This window comes from Spinacia oleracea, chromosome 2 (genome assembly GCF_020520425.1).
Source record: "Spinacia oleracea cultivar Varoflay chromosome 2, BTI_SOV_V1, whole genome shotgun sequence".
Classification (NCBI taxonomy): Eukaryota; Viridiplantae; Streptophyta; class Magnoliopsida; order Caryophyllales; family Amaranthaceae; genus Spinacia; species Spinacia oleracea.
Window position 1 is genome coordinate 104850926 of NC_079488.1, and position 15891 is coordinate 104866816.

General features: G+C 34.5%; 2 long non-coding RNA genes across 2 annotated transcripts; both read right to left on the minus strand.

Moving 5' to 3' along the window:
* Window positions 1–5537: 5537 nt before the first annotated feature.
* On the minus strand, window positions 5538–7848 carry LOC130467151 (uncharacterized). Its single transcript, XR_008927313.1, has 3 exons — window positions 7328–7848; window positions 6750–6813; window positions 5538–5753 (listed from the first exon to the last, which is right to left on the minus strand). It is a non-coding gene; the product is annotated as an uncharacterized lncRNA (long non-coding RNA).
* A 5469-nt stretch (window positions 7849–13317) lies between these two features.
* LOC130467152 (uncharacterized) lies at window positions 13318–15627 on the minus strand. Its single transcript, XR_008927314.1, has 3 exons — window positions 15108–15627; window positions 14530–14593; window positions 13318–13533 (listed from the first exon to the last, which is right to left on the minus strand). It is a non-coding gene; the product is annotated as an uncharacterized lncRNA (long non-coding RNA).
* Between the last annotated feature and the right edge of the window lie 264 nt (window positions 15628–15891).

The following is a 15891-nucleotide window of genomic DNA, read 5'->3' on the forward strand; positions in this document are numbered from 1 at the left end:
TTAAATCATGCGAGAAAATGAAACCTGAGGGGTACCTGGTAGATTACTGAAACAACGAGGGTACCTGGTGAATTAACTTAAACCTCGGGGGTATTTCATGAAATATCCGAAAGATAAAAGGCTGAAGGACTCAGGTGGTATTTTGAAAAAAGATGACACTATTCCACTACCCCTAAATACCAAACCTCCTATTCTCTTTTTAATAAGATAAGATTTTATTAACTAACCTGAACGGAAACCTATAAGATATGTTAACGGCGTTTAGCTTTGACCTCCCAAAAACCCCACCTAAAACCTTACCAATAATGGGCCAGATCAGAGTAAAATATGACAAACAGCCTATTAACCATTACGTGCATTTGGGCCATTGTTTGGGCCGGAAGCCATTAACGACAACAAATTGAATTCTCAAAAAAAATTGGGTTATACATTTATATACTTGTACAGTTGTACTACGCACTGTTTTGGGAATTGGGATATGCCCCCTACTTCTTAAGAGTCTAGCATGCTAACCTGGCCCAGGTCGACTCCGTGTAGATTGGGTCTTCTCTTTACCTGCCAACTAAAACAATGAAAAAGTGTACATATGACTATAATTCTCATACGTGAAAATGTTTGTTTTTCCCTATTGGTGAGAACCCTACTGAACCAACATACTCCCTGTCTCCCTCCGTCCCTTAATAATCGGTGCGGAGTTTAAGACATTTGAATTGACTTATTAATTTAATTGGTGTTAGTTAATAGTGGGGTATTTTTTTAATATAATTAGTGGGAAATGTGTAAGAGATGGAGAGTAGTGAGTGGAAGGTGTAGATTTTTAAATGATTTTTTGTAGGGAGTAGAGGTGTAGGTGGGGGAGGTTGTTTTTTCGGATATCAGATATGTGTGGCAACACACATATCAGCTAAAAGACAAAAAAGGAAGTACAATTTATGTTAAAAAAGTATCATTCTGTAAAAAAAAAGTACCATTCAATTAAAAAAAGTACCATTTTTGTTTAAAAAAGTACCATTTAATTTCTTTTTTGTCATTTTTCTTATTTTGTCTTTTGCTATGATATGCATTTGCCCACACATATCTGATATCCGAAAATACTTCCTCGTAGGTGGGGTAGTAGGTAAGTGTGAGAAATAATATAATATTGATAAAGATTTTCATTTATAGAAGCGGTGCAAGTATTAAGGAACGACCCGAAAAAGAAAGCGGTGCGAATATTAAGGGACGGAGAGAGTATCTCATAAAGTCATAGGTCGGTCAATCTAACTGCACATGTCAACACTTGAGAATATTGGGGATGGTAAAGGAATTCCTACTCTCTAGCACAAGCAGATAAGGATGAAAGCTTGGTTATGAAAATGGTAGATATGTTCTAGGTTGCACTACTAACATAAATACAAACTGTTTCATAGCCGCTAATTTTTCTTTATAAATTTTTATTACTATCCATTCCATGAGGATTGGTATTGGGTGGAGATACATGCGACATTATCATGAACATTATGATGTTATTTTCTTGCCAAAAATTAGTATTAACACTTAACTTCAATCTCAATCTCACAATTTATTACTGGTTATCAAATGGACCCGTAATACATGTTTAAGGACCAGTACGTGTTTCCTTTGGATTGAGGGAAACATGCAACTTCAACATCAAAATTTCTGTCAAAAAATAATTTAATTAAATTAAATTTTATGTGGTCAACAATTCAAGGATATGCATATGGTCAAGATTGAAATATATATAAATAGTTTAACGATATTCAGCGCAGTGTGATCGATTATGTAACCAACATAAATACATTACTATAATTAATACCGAGTGAGGACTATAAAATATTTCGTATGTAGTATATAATATAAAAAACAAAGTACGGTATCTCTATTCTATAAAGGAACAGCTGAGGTCTATTTTGTAATTTGGCTTTTCGTGTCCCCCAGTTAAAAGACTAAAATACCCCAACGCAGTTCTACAGTTTAATTGCAACCCAGACCTTAAGTGACGCCCAAAATCAATCCTTTTTATCTCAATTACCAAAGCTGATGTTGATTGATTGATTAAATCAGGAAATAAATGAAAATAAGGAAAATAAAATATTACAACTACTGCAGTTACCAAATGAAACGAAAAACAAATAAGGAAAATAAAATATTACACTTTATGCAGTTACCAAATGAAACGAAAAATATTACAAATCTAAAAGAATAAAAATTTCTAATTAACTGCAGAAGCCCTGAAAACAAAAAACCTACATAAACCAGATCCTAAACCAGAAATCAGAAGAAAAATTCCAGAAACCATAAAACAAGAAACCTCTCCCATAATGCAAATCTAATGCCGCGCTGATTCCCAGAAGAAATCCGTTCTCAAAAGAACCACATCACCATTGTTTCTTCTTGAAGTCGCTCCCACATGTAAGTACACTTTTCGTATGAATCCTCTGTAAAAAAAATACAAACAAAATTCAACCATTTTTCTATAATAATAAATCATAAACTTTAATTGTATGGGCATATTTAAATCTGTGTATATCATAAAAATACAAGGAATGTTGTACGCATAACAGTATCATTTTTATTTATACAAGACTATAAAAAATAAGAACAGAAATTAAATTTGTGACTGTATGCACAAAACAAATGTTCTTTTCTAATATTGTGGTGCTTATTTATTTTGCAGATTTCAAAATATAAGGTAGGTTATATTCTTGCTTCTATAGATTTTAATTAATTATTTTATATCTTAATTTATGCATTTGGTTAAATAATCTCTCATAATCTTTTTAATTTTTAATTGCAGATTTCAACAACGAAGGTTTGTGATAATATAATTTTTTGTTATTAGAATTATGATTTTAAATATAATTGACTTACATTTGTTTTAATGCAGAATTTAGTAGGGGTTTGAAGTTCATAACGAGGTGCAACGACCAACGAAGGATCGGCAGTACATACGGTAAATTCTTAATCTTTAAAATCTGGAAGGAAAACTAAACAAATCACATCTTTCAGATCTTTGTTTTCGATATCTAAGATTTTTTTCATTTTTTTGATAAATTTAAGGAAGTCTTGCCAGATGGGTTTGCATTTTTTTTTGTTCATTAAGTAAATCAAAAATATGAAATCAATTGTTCTTTTGCAGGTTATAATTTCGGTTTTAAGTTTGATTCTGAGTTGGGTGTTAAGTTCATCAAGGCATACTATAACAACGGCATAAGGTATGTGGCGAACCAATCTCTTAAACATAATATTTATATGCATGCTTTTTATTGATTTTAATTACTTATTACATATTACTTTTCATGCTTTTAATTTAATTGAATAAGTTGTTATACCCTTCTCATTTTTAATTATCAAGTAACTCAATTAAACATGTGTTCTATAAAAATCTGAAATAAATTGTTCTTTTGCAGGTTATAATTTCGGTTTTAAGTTTGATTTTGAGTTGGGTGTTAAGTTCATCAAGGCATACTATAACAACGGCATAAGGTATGTGGCCAACCAATCTCTTAAACATAATATTTGTATGCATGATTTTTATTGATTTTAATTACTTACTACAGATTACTTTTCATGCTTTTATTTTAATTGAATAAGTTATTACAGATTTTAATTGAATAAGTTATTACAGATTTTAATTGAATAAGTTGTATACATGCGTTTACAAATTTTAATTAACTATTACAGATTTAAGATCATGCTTTTAATTACATGGAACGAAAAGAAAATCATCAAATTTCATTCTAACTAAATCAACAAATCTCACCATAACAACATACAGTCACATTTTATCCAACAAACACCCAATAGTCTCATGAAAAACAGCAAAATCAGATGAACAAATAAAACATCAATAAAATTCAAATTCAAATCAGAATATAACCCCATGCACTCAAGCTATGTTATTAAGTCCGTTAAAACATGTCTTAAACCCTAACTAACCCTAATATATTTCAAAACTAAATGAAACAAAAAAACATCAGAATTCAAGCAGAAATCGGCATCAATTGTAAATCAAGAACAAAAAAGATAAGGCTGAAATAACCGAACCCTTCTGCAACGCCTTAGTTTTAAGGAGTTCATTCCTCTGTGTAGCGAGCATCCGTAAATGCAGCTCCATAAATGCACGTACGCGATGCGGATTCCATTGACTCGGCATTGTGAGCTATCAAAAAATGAGGAAATATCATTTTAAAAACTGATTCGTCATTGTGAGATATATCAAAATATGACGCCAAGGAAACAAATCAACTGAAAACAAAATCCACATAAAGAGCCACGTATATCCAAAAATACCCAAGTTCTTTTTTACTCAAATCTAACGCTAAACGCATTCACCTAAATCCAAACATTTGGTTAACTTATAAAATCAAAACACAGATAATACATCATCATCATAGAATTAATTAATACACGGCCATCCTAAGTACTTCAAATGTGTTCTGTAAGAAACCTAACAAACAAACAAACGAACAATCACACCACTGTTCTATGATCAACACTAAGAAAATTCGCATTTCATCAAACAGTGCAATTTTTAAATTCCTAAAATGAAATTCAGTCCAAACCTAACAATTTGATCATATCTGTCAACCATTTCAATAAATATTGAGTCAAATCTGATCTTAAATATTTAGTAAAATTTGATCATAAATAATTACTTAGAAAACTCGCAATTCACCAAATTAGCCGTATTTTTAAATTCCTAAAATGAAATTCAGTCCAAATCTATCAATGTGAAAATAATTGTCAAACACTTTCAATAAAGATCAGAGTTTCTATCCAAACACTTGGATTTCATCACAACACAAATAGTAAATAATAAGCCATGAATAGATGTGTGTCTGACCATACAAATAATTGACAAACATGTCACCAAATTAAAGACCCCAATACTTAACCTCACCAAATTAAAACATGTCAACAATCACATCACTATTCTATGATCAATACTTAGAAAATTCGCATTTCATCAAACAGTGCAATTTTTAAATTCCTAACATGAAAATTCAGTCCAAATCTAACAGAGACCTTATAACTAAAAATGACAAACATTCATCACACAGTGCAATATGATTATGAGGTAAAATATGCCAAATTAAGACAAACGCAACATAACTAAAAAGGACAATGTTGGTTCCAATCAAAACATACAGATAATTGACCATACAAATAATTGACAAACATGCAAATCTCACCAAATTAAAGCAACGTCAAATTCAAGAAACATACAAATAATTGACAAACCCAGAATATTAACAACAAACCTCACTAAATTAAAGCAAATTTAAATTAAAAAGAATTTAAATCAAACAGAACCGGACCTTCGCATCGCATCGCCCAGCGCCTTGCGCGCCTCGCGCGCCTCGCCACCGCCTCGACACGCCTCGACACCGCCTCGACACCGCTTTGTAACACCCCGACAATTCTCTCTTTTCTAAAATAACCTTTTAATATAAACGTAGAGAATTATCAAGGCATTATCGCCCGTGTGAAAACGTAACGGCTTATTCAGAATTTTGCAGCGGACAACATAAAACTAACTTTAGGTTTATAAATAATCGATTACAGGTTTAGTCCCAAAAATCAACCAACGAAAATAAGGAAATATAAATAGTATGACAAGTTTAAAGTCCAGTTAAGCAAACCCAAGTCAACTTAGCAAATCAAAACTAAATACAAGCTCTCTATTCCCGATCCCAATGATGCAACATCTTCAAACCTGCAGATGGACAATGCTTATTGATCCTTAGAGACTGCTCACCAAAGATTGGGTCATCACAGGATCAATAAGGCATAGCCATGATCAACATGCACAAGCAAAAGCACGTAATCAGCAAAGCTGAGTACTACATACTAAATCAATAATAATCCTAACATGATTCTATTAAACGAACAACCCTAACATGATACTAATGAACACAAACAAGGGCAGACAAAACATGATAGTTTGACGACCATACTTGACCAGACTAGACTAGGCTAGACTTTTAGCAATAATATTATTTTAGTTGAAATAGACAATGGACCGAGTTGACCATCCAGAAGTCTTCACTAAGGAAGACGAGGTACGGGCGCGACTCCGTAACCTCAATGACCTGCGATATCGAGGAACGTTTAAATAAAAATAGGACACGGTGATCAATCCGGTCCCAGAAAAGGCCATGGGCTACCACCATGAACCCCAACTCCTGTTTGTCCGTCACTTCAGACGTGCACAGTCTAAAGCTATTGCTATTCAGTTTCACTTTACATGATTTACAAATTGAGATTCCGTTATGACTCAACCATTACATAAGACAGACAATTCACTTTTGTTCACAACTGTTTTTATCTTGGAATTAAGTAAGTGATCATAAAAGCATCAATCAAGACTCATTCCAACTTAACCAACCTTTCCTTTAACCATGAGCAACCCTGTATATGGGCATAGAGTTTCAACTTACTAAACAAGGTCCTCCGCCCTTATAAAGTAGTGAATAGATAGAAAGGGAACAACAACCAATTGATCCAACCCAATCATATAGAATAATCTAGTGTTCCCAACCAACATGTTTGTATCAAACATCCATACTAACATGTTACAGTTCTTATAGTGCAAAATAAGTTCAATAAGTTTGTCCAACAGTATTAAACATGCACATTCCATATAACCAAGTTTGTCTATAATATCAACATCACCAAGTTCAACAATAATATCAACATGATTTCAACAATTAGCACACATTCCAAGCACGCAGGTATGTACGTACCTTGTATAAACAACTAGTAGGCCACTTTAACACTTTCAAAAGTCGCCTACAAAGAATGCTCCGCCTAAAAACAACCAATAAAATTCCCCAATCAATTTCTAACAATTTACAGCAACACTAACGTACTCTAAACACATCCCAAACGTATTTAGAACATTCTCCAATATCGAAACTTAACTAATTAATTTCCTAGCATCATAATTATCGGATTAGTGATTGAAATTCGTTGAAAACTCTTTGCAAACATCGTACTTTAAATTTTCAGCAATATAACTAATTTCAAACTACTCCAAAACATAATTAACATGTTTGAAATTATAAAAATAATAACTTTAATAACTTATAATCATCCTACCATGGTTTCAAAACTACAAAAACCTTAAAATTCATGCTTTAAATAATTAAAATTCTTATTTCAACTCAATCATATAATCTGAAATTTAATTTATTAATTAAGCAAAATATATAACCTGAAATTCATAATCATTAAATCATAAATTTAATTCAATCAAAACATAAATTAAAATAATAAAATATAATTGAAACAATTTGATTAACTTAGGGTTTAAGAAATTAACCAATTAAAGCTTCAAGGGGATGCTGGCCGGCGGCAAGGGAGGCGCGGCAGCGGCGGCTGGGCGCAGAGTGAAGGTGGTTGCGTCTGGTGGTCGAACGAGAGACGCCGTTGGAGGCGGTGACTGTGGAGGTCGCACTCGGTGGTTGCGTGATTGAGCAAGAAGCACAGAAGAGAGGAGGAGAAAGGAGGGACAGCCTGACCGGGAGACTGCGGCGGCTAGTGCAACGACGCGACTGGTGGTGTGCGTTGGTTGTGCGGGTCGATGGTGGCAGCGGCTCGGTGGTGGCTGCCGAGTAAACATAACCGTCACATAAGGATCGAGAGGAGGAAAACGAAAGGGAAAAGGGAAAACGAAGGAGAAGGGGAGGAAGAAGAAGTACCGACCGTCGGATTGAGGAGGAGCAGCGTCGTGGTTGACGGCGGTGGTTGGTGCGGCGGTGCAATGAGAGTCCACGTGAAGTTGAAGCAGGGTTTGAAATTTTGTTTTACTTTTCTGGTTCACGTGAAGTAAAAGGGGAAGAGAGAAAGGAGGAGAGTGTTTTGGGTTTATTGTTTTGGGCTTCACCCAATTGGGCTAGAATTAGGATTTTAGTTTTAGGATTTTAGTTTTAGGATTTGAATAACAAACCGATTAGGATTGTTTTCTGAATTCATTCGTGTTTTCGTAATTCGAATTCTTTTCAACATCGGATTCTTAAATTATTTTGATTTCATAAATCGTTGAAATATTTAAAACGTATAAAAATAAATATTCGCTAATTACATATTTATTTCTAAAATTCGTAAATTCTATTTAAATATAATTAACTATACGTTAAAATATATAAATAATGTTTTTAAATTTACGGGGGATTACAATCTACCCCTCTTAAAAGAAGTTTCGTCCCGAAACTTGACACGAGAACTCACACATCTTTCAAAAGTCTTTAACTTATTCTCACGGGGAAATACTTGTGCAATTCATGTGCACTCTTTTGTCAACTTAAAGTTGCTTGTGTTACTCATGAACACCTTTTTCTTATGCGGAGAATATATTTACTTGCATCAACATTCATAAGTTGCTAAAAATGGCATAAAATGCATAAAGTTGCTATAAAAATAGGTTAAAAAGCGCGAATTTCTATCGCATTCTACCCCCCTTAAAGAAAACGAGTTACGCCCTCGTAACTCATCTCAGGGAAAAATTTAGATATTTCCTTCAACCCATTATGTTCCCAATACAATATTTTCACTAAGATCATTCCAGCAAAATGGGACTTTTACACTTCTGTCCATACAATGCCTCAAAGGGTGTAATCTTAATTCTCGCATGGTAACTATTGTTGTACGAAAATTCTATCAGTTCTAAATGGTTTTCCCAACTACCTTTAAAGTCAACCGCATAGGCTCTCAACATATATTCCATTATTTGGTTATTCCTCTCAGGCTGACCATCGATTGCAGGGTGGAAATCAACACTCATTTTCAATTGTTGTCCCCAAGATTCAACTGTACCTTATTGCCAAAATTTCAGACTTTTATGGTCGGTAAGAATCTAACATGTTGCCCTATAAAGTTAATGTCTCCAAATATTTAAAGAGAACACACTATAAGCTAGCTCTAGGTCATGGGTAGGGTAATTAATTTCATAAAGTTTCAATTGACGCGACAACAGGTGCGGAGGTCAAACGCTCTTTTAAAATCTAGAAAGCTTTCTCACATTTCTCACTCCACTCGAATTTCGATTCCTCTTTCAACAAGTTGGTCAATGGTTTTGCTCTCTTCGAAAAGTCTTTCACAACCTCCTATAATGGTCTTCTAGGCCTAGAAAACTTTAGATAGGTCACGTTCTTGGAATAGGTCACTCACTCACCTCTCTAATCTTAGCAGGATCTACAGAGACTCCTTCTGTTCAACTTTCCCTTTCTAGTGAACCTCATTACGCCTTTCATGGATGTATAACTCTTGAGATTAACTCTTAGCACTTTTACCAATTACTACATTCCAATCTTTTCAAGACAACCAATGATTTCTAACAATCCTGGACCACTCGAATCTTCTCTTAATTTTACTCCCTTACGTAACGTAGTTTTCAATTAATTTAGTCCTTCACTTTTTCGTCGGTGTCACTTATACACCCATGACTTCAAGATCTGTATACTTCATCTAATAAAACTAGATTCTTTCTAAATGTCTCCAAGTAATTCTCAAATGTTTGTCATGCTCTTTCTCATTCCTTGAACAAATCGGGATATCATCAATAACATATTAACGAACTTAATTCGGAATTCGTAGAAAATCTTATTCATCAAATCCATAGTTAATGCAGGTGCAATGGGTAACCCAAAAGACGTTACTCTAAACCCTTAATGACAATACGAATCCTAATGAGGTCTTAAGTATATTCTTATCAGCTACTCTCAATCGGTGGTACTTTAAACCCAAATCAATTTATTTTTTTTATTTTTTTTTATTTATTTTTTTTTTTTTTTTGAGAACACCCTCGCCCAATTCAATTGGTCCAATATGTCATCTATCCCAGGCAAAGGATACTTGTTCCTGATGGTGTTTATCTCCCTAAAAGCGATGCATGATTCCATACTCTTATCTTTCCCCTTAACAAACAGCACAGGAGCTCCCCACGGTGATGTACTAGGCTTAATATATTCCTTGACCAAACAACTCTTGCAACTGTGTCCTAATTAGCTCATTTCAGGAGGTGTCATGCTATACGGTGTTTCAGATATAGGAATTGTTTCAAGATTTAACTCTATAGTGCACTCAAATGCTTTAGCTGGTGACATACTCGCAATTCCACTCGGAAACACATCAACGAATTCATTCACACTGTGAACAACCTCAGTCTTCACTCCAACTTATTTACTCCCAACTGGCACACTACAGAGAAATATCTCACACTCCTTATTCATAAATTTCCTAACTTGCATTACCGAAATAACTAAGGGTTATTGGACTTCTCAAAACGTCGATATGAGGTCAACCTTTCTAATAGGGTTCCTTAAACTTACTTTCTGAATTTCACAGTCTATCTTAACCTTGTACAAACTTAGTCAATCCATCCCTGGAATTACATCTAGGTCCCTAAAGTTAAACTTTTGTCAAATCAGAAGGGAAAACGCAATCTTTTATCTTCAAAGGCGGATTCTTAAACAACTTGGTACACCTTATGGTTACACCAGTAGGTATACTAACAGGTAAATCAATTACTCAAAATCTACCAAATTCAGACTCTTAACAACAGATGACGAAACAAAAGAATAAGTTGCTCCCGAATCACATAATGTTCTAACTAGCACAGTGTTAATAGAAAAGTACCATGAACTACGTCTGCAGAATATTCAGCTTCATTTCTAGTCATCAAGAACGGTTTGCCCGGAGTCTTATTCTGGTGGTTGTTATCATTTGCGGGCTTATTATAGTTTCCTTGATTGTTTTGTGCCCCTCCAGGCTTTGAATCTTGTCTTCCAGACTGGTTAAACCTCACTTGATTTTCACTTCCATTACCATTTTGTTCCTTTTTCTGCTTGGTGAAGCACTCATACTCCCTATGCCCCCTTTTCTGACAATAGTTGCATGTCACTAATTCTCCCTTGCAGTTTTTACCAGGATGGTTGTTGTTGCACCTCTTACAGTGATGCACTCTCTCAGATTGGTTGCTATTGTTGTGCCCCTGATTGTTCCTCTGTTGAAAATTTCCATTTCCACCCTCATTCCTGTTCACTTTCGTACTTTTCTTGAAATTCCCTTGGTTTTTCCCCGCATTAAACTCTTTTCTTTTCTCCCCAACCACATTTTTCTTGTCCCTTCTAGACTGCAATTCATAAATATGGGTGGTTTTCTCACGCACATTATCTAGGGATGTAAAGGTTTCTCCATCTAATCCCAACTGAATCTCATCGGTCAACCCTTGCTCAAACCTCTGAGCCTTTAGCTCCTCAGTAGCTACCACCTCAGGTGCAAACCTCGACAAAGTTATAAACTTACTATAGTATTCAGCGATAGTCATACTCCCCATCCTAAGGTTTATGAATTCTTGCGCTTTTCGTTTTGTTATGAAAGGAGGATAAAACTTTTCCCTCAACGCAACAACAAATGAGTCCCAATTAAATCCTTCAACAACACTTAGCCTAGTTCCATTCTCTTTCCACCATAGATCGGCCTCATCTTTTAGGTAAAGGACAGCTTGACCTATTTTCATATTTTCAGGACAGTTTACCACCCAAAATAGTTTTTCAAACTCCCTAATCCAGTTTTCTAGGAAGGTCGGATCTGCTTGCCCCTTGAAGTATGGTGGCTTAACTTTCGCAAGCCTTTCAAACATGTCTCCTGCAGAATCGGGGCGCTCAGTTCTTTCCTGGGCTAGTTTTTCCGCCAAGAGGCGAAAGACAGCAGCTAGGTCATTACTGTTGGTCATCCTAGAACGCGACCTGAGATTAATATACTCTAATTCAGGTTCAAAACTTTACTTATATTATCCTCTAGCAATGTAATATCACACCAACATCCAAAATTCACATAAAATGAACAATCATCTACGAATGATATTTGCATGCAGAACATTCAGCTGAGAAACAAGGAATAACTTCAATCATCGCGAATAATAAGGTAGAATAAAGAAGAAAACATTCTCTTTGCGTGCCCAAAATAAACTCTTGATCCTTTGGATAATCAATGATCTAACTCTATTTCCCAAAAGAATGTTAATAACAATCCTAAATATCCACAACACACCTGTCCTCAAAATAAAATTAAAAGTTCTATGACATAAACATAAACTATTGTTGGCGAATTATGGAATTCTCACATTGGAAACGAATGCTTTAACTTTTATTGCTAATTCTATAAAGGTTTAATACATCCTTAAAAGAATAAAGAATAACTCAAACTCTTATTGCTTTAACTTTAAACTGTTGTAGCTTTGCTACTTATTCTCCAAAACATTTAAGAACAAACTAACTATTACAACTTCAAATGTTTAAGGCATCTTGTCTATCTGTTCTTTCCTTGGAAATTTGTGAAGTGAAATCTAGATCCTCAGTATTCGTCGATCTTCTCAAAGGATCCTATGTTGGTGTACTTGGAAAGAAGCGTTTTATTCATGAAACAAACAACTTAAGATCTTACTAACGATTTCCCAACTAAAGCATAATCAGAATTCAATAAAACAATAAGTTTGGTGTAATCAAACAATTTTTATGCACATTTACATGCAACACTTAAACATTTAACATATACACATAGCAATTAACTTCTTATGCTAGCAATTAACTACTAATGCACATATAATTCTATCTTATATGCCCTTCTTATACTACCCATCTCTCATAAACTAAATTATTGAAAAAAATTTAAATGACGAAGTAAAAGAACGATAATATAAGAAAATTATAACATAAAATAATAACATAGATATAAATATGAAATAAATTATGTAAAATAAATTAAGGAAATGCGTAGCGAATAAATTCGAAAATAAAGTTTTTAATTCGAAAAAGATTTATATTTCCTAAATAACGAATTCTAACTCTTGAAACAACTTCTTTTTTTTAAAAAAAAAAATTTTAACTTCTAAAAATTGTACTCATTTTTTTTTTTTTTTGAATAATAAATAATAAGAAAAAGAATGGAAATTTCGAAAGTCACTTTAATTCGAATAAATAATTTGATTTCGAACTTAAATAAGAAAGATTATATACTTTCAAACAAGATAAAAGGAAATCGGCCCCCCCAAAAAAAAGTACCAATTTTTGAACACTATAATGCGTAGAAGCTCGATTTTTAAGAAATTCATTTTAAATAACTAGATAGTTAGGCGCCTAAAAAAATTGTTAAAGTAAAACCTTAGCTTCTAGATACCACTTTGTAACACCCCGACAATTCTCTCTTTTCTAAAATAACCTTTTAATATAAACGTAGAAAATTATCAAGGCATTATCGCCCGTGTGAAAACGTAACGGCTTATTCAGAATTTTGCAGCGGACAACATAAAACTAACTTTAGGTTTATAAATAATCGATTACAGGTTTAGTCCCAAAAATCAACCAACGAAAATAAGGAAATATAAATAGTATGACAAGTTTAAAGTCCAGTTAAGCAAACCCAAGTCAACTTAGCAAATCAAAACTAAATACAAGCTCTCTATTCCCGATCCCAATGATGCAACATCTTCAAACCTGCAGATGGACAATGCTTATTGATCCTTAGAGACTGCTCACCAAAGATTGGGTCATCACAGGATCAATAAGGCATAGCCATGATCAACATGCACAAGCAAAAGCACGTAATCAGCAAAGCTGAGTACTACATACTAAATCAATAATAATCCTAACATGATTCTATTAAACGAACAACCCTAACATGATACTAATGAACACAAACAAGGGCAGACAAAACATGATAGTTTGACGACCATACTTGACCAGACTAGACTAGGCTAGACTTTTAGCAATAATATTATTTTAGTTGAAATAGACAATGGACCGAGTTGACCATCCAGAAGTCTTCACTAAGGAAGACGAGGTACGGGCGCGACTCCGTAACCTCAATGACCTGCGATATCGAGGAACGTTTAAATAAAAATAGGACACGGTGATCAATCCGGTCCCAGAAAAGGCCATGGGCTACCACCATGAACCCCAACTCCTGTTTGTCCGTCACTTCAGACGTGCACAGTCTAAAGCTATTGCTATTCAGTTTCACTTTACATGATTTACAAATTGAGATTCCGTTATGACTCAACCATTACATAAGACAGACAATTCACATTTGTTCACAACTGTTTTTATCTTGGAATTAAGTAAGTGATCATAAAAGCATCAATCAAGACTCATTCCAACTTAACCAACCTTTCCTTTAACCATGAGCAACCCTGTATATGGGCATAGAGTTTCAACTTACTAAACAAGGTCCTCCGCCCTTATAAAGTAGTGAATAGATAGAAAGGGAACAACAACCAATTGATCCAACCCAATCATATAGAATAATCTAGTGTTCCCAACCAACATGTTTGTATCAAACATCCATACTAACATGTTACAGTTCTTATAGTGCAAAATAAGTTCAATAAGTTTGTCCAACAGTATTAAACATGCACATTCCATATAACCAAGTTTGTCTATAATATCAACATCACCAAGTTCAACAATAATATCAACATGATTTCAACAATTAGCACACATTCCAAGCACGCAGGTATGTACGTACCTTGTATAAACAACTAGTAGGCCACTTTAACACTTTCAAAAGTCGCCTACAAAGAATGCTCCGCCTAAAAACAACCAATAAAATTCCCCAATCAATTTCTAACAATTTACAGCAACACTAACGTACTCTAAACACATCCCAAACGTATTTAGAACATTCTCCAATATCGAAACTTAACTAATTAATTTCCTAGCATCATAATTATCGGATTAGTGATTGAAATTCGTTGAAAACTCTTTGCAAACATCGTACTTTAAATTTTCAGCAATATAACTAATTTCAAACTACTCCAAAACATAATTAACATGTTTGAAATTATAAAAATAATAACTTTAATAACTTATAATCATCCTACCATGGTTTCAAAACTACAAAAACCTTAAAATTCATGCTTTAAATAATTAAAATTCTTATTTCAACTCAATCATATAATCTGAAATTTAATTTATTAATTAAGCAAAATATATAACCTGAAATTCATAATCATTAAATCATAAATTTAATTCAATCAAAACATAAATTAAAATAATAAAATATAATTGAAACAATTTGATTAACTTAGGGTTTAAGAAATTAACCAATTAAAGCTTCAAGGGGATGCTGGCCGGCGGCAAGGGAGGCGCGGCAGCGGCGGCTGGGCGCAGAGTGAAGGTGGTTGCGTCTGGTGGTCGAACGAGAGACGCCGTTGGAGGCGGTGACTGTGGAGGTCGCACTCGGTGGTTGCGTGATTGAGCAAGAAGCACAGAAGAGAGGAGGAGAAAGGAGGGACAGCCTGACCGGGAGACTGCGGCGGCTAGTGCAACGACGCGACTGGTGGTGTGCGTTGGTTGTGCGGGTCGATGGTGGCAGCGGCTCGGTGGTGGCTGCCGAGTAAACATAACCGTCACATAAGGATCGAGAGGAGGAAAACGAAAGGGAAAAGGGAAAACGAAGGAGAAGGGGAGGAAGAAGAAGTACCGACCGTCGGATTGAGGAGGAGCAGCGTCGTGGTTGACGGCGGTGGTTGGTGCGGCGGTGCAATGAGAGTCCACGTGAAGTTGAAGCAGGGTTTGAAATTTTGTTTTACTTTTCTGGTTCACGTGAAGTAAAAGGGGAAGAGAGAAAGGAGGAGAGTGTTTTGGGTTTATTGTTTTGGGCTTCACCCAATTGGGCTAGAATTAGGATTTTAGTTTTAGGATTTGAATAACAAACCGATTAGGATTGTTTTCTAAATTCATTCGTGTTTTCGTAATTCGAATTCTTTTCAACATCGGATTCTTAAATTATTTTGATTTCATAAATCGTTGAAATATTTAAAACGTATAAAAATAAATATTCGCTAATTACATATTTATTTCTAAAATTCGTAAATTCTATTTAAAT